The sequence below is a fragment of the Myotis davidii genome, unplaced genomic scaffold (assembly GCF_000327345.1).
Source record: "Myotis davidii unplaced genomic scaffold, ASM32734v1 scaffold2171, whole genome shotgun sequence".
Taxonomy (NCBI): Eukaryota; Metazoa; Chordata; class Mammalia; order Chiroptera; family Vespertilionidae; genus Myotis; species Myotis davidii.
Genome location: NW_006282261.1, coordinates 295,364 through 297,414, shown reverse-complemented (window position 1 = coordinate 297,414; position 2,051 = coordinate 295,364).

Here is a 2,051-nt window from a genome sequence, read left to right as displayed (position 1 = left end):
GCCTTCTTTAAAATTCAATGCATATGTAAAGAAATATACGGTAACCCGAATTTACCACACTCGCAAAATCGCACACAGCCAACCATACACCCAGTATGGTATCGCGATTCGTGATTTTGCGCTATCATACTGGGTGTATGGTCGGCTGTGTGCGATTTTGCGAGTGTGGTAAAATCGCATAACAGCAAAATCACATAACAGCCGAGCATACACCCAGCAGCGCTGCTGATGCCTGAACGGTATGTGGAATGAAGTGGGCGGGCATCGGGAGGCCACTATGGCATGGGACAAGCACTATGGGCAGTCTATCTGAAGTGTACCTGGCGTATAAGACGACCCCCCACTTGGAGGCATATTTTTCAGGGCCAAAAAATCGTCTTATACGCCGGCAAATACGGTATGTGAGAGAGTCACATCGATTGGTTGCCTCCTGCACATCCCCAGCAACCAGGCCTGGGGATGGAGCCTACAACTTAGGTACTTGCCTTTGACCGGAATCTAACATGTGACCCTTCAGTTTGAGGGCCAATGCTCTATCCATTGAGTCAAACCAACTAGGGCCAGAAATATCTGATTAGGTCATGGGATCACTTGAACTGGGTAACAGCATTGTCCAGGAGGTTGGTAACTGGAACATCTTTACCAAAGGGTGGTGATTAATGGAGTGATGTTAAACTTAGAGGGAAGTTTCTAGTAGAGTCCCATTACTAAAAATCATGCAGATCATGTTTTCAGATTATACAAGACTTAGAAATAAAGTTAAAATGTAGAAGGAAAGACTCAAGATTCATAAAACTCTCTACAGAATAAGAGTTTAATGAGATTAAGTAAATAATTAGTTCATGCATGCTTTCATTTATTGAACACCTACTATATACTAGTATTAGGCACTAGGATAGGTGGTGGTGATACAAAGATAAACAACACAGTTACTCAAAGGACTCACAGTCTCACTGTGGAGGCAGATAAATCAATTTTATCAGTACAGTGTGATAAGTACTATGATAGAAACATAACATGCTATAGGAAGAAAAGAAAGGACATTTAAATGAGAAAGTTATTAATGAGGATGTGATGTTTGAGAAGAATTTTAAAGGAATTAACCAGGAATGAAGAAAGAAGCATGATATTTTAGGTAGAGAAAAGCAAAGGCTTTGAAGCAGTAAGACATATTTCAGGAAACTTATGTAGTAAGGTCTCACTATATATAAGTAACGGTGGGTATTGAAGAGTGATACAGAAATGAAATTGGACTGTGAGCTCATGGAAATTGAGATCAGGGTATATCCACTTTGATATTACCAACAATTAATATAGAGCCTGAAACAAAATAAGACCCCAAGAAGTATTTTTTGAATGGATAAGTAAATGAACAGCATGAGATATATCTTAAATGCCCTTAAGAATGGCCTTAGATGCTAAATTTGAGAGTTTGAATTTTGTCTTATTGAGATGGGGGTGGCACTAAGTTTATTAAAAATAGAGTGATGCATTCATATTTGTGTTTTAGAAAGTCCACTCTGGCAGCAGTGAGACAAATGCATTATAGAGGAGCTACTCTGAAGGCAGGTGGGCTGCTATTATAATCTAGATAATAAATTAGTGTGAACTAAATCATTAAGAAAGTGAAAGCAGGGCTGCACTAATAGAACCAACAATATTTGGCAACTGATTACTTGTGGATATTAAGTAGAGATCGAGGAGTATAAACTGGGTGAGTTTAAGGAAAAAGGTGAAAAAAATTAACAGTTAGAGACCTTTGATATAATTATTTAAGAGCCTAATAGATAAAATTGTATTTCACAGAAACAGGGATAAGTTAAGATAGAGAAGCAAAGTATGTGTTCTGAAGGCACTAGAAAGCACTTGATCACCATAATAAAGATGACCAAAGTTTTTTGACCTAATTAAAAATAAGAAGTCATATAAGAAATGGCTTTACTAGAAAAATGTAGCATGTGGTTAATTTCTATTATTGATACATCTCTTGGCTTTTTTATAATTAAAATCAGATATAAGGTTTAAACTGGAAGAAGGTAAAAAAAAATTTT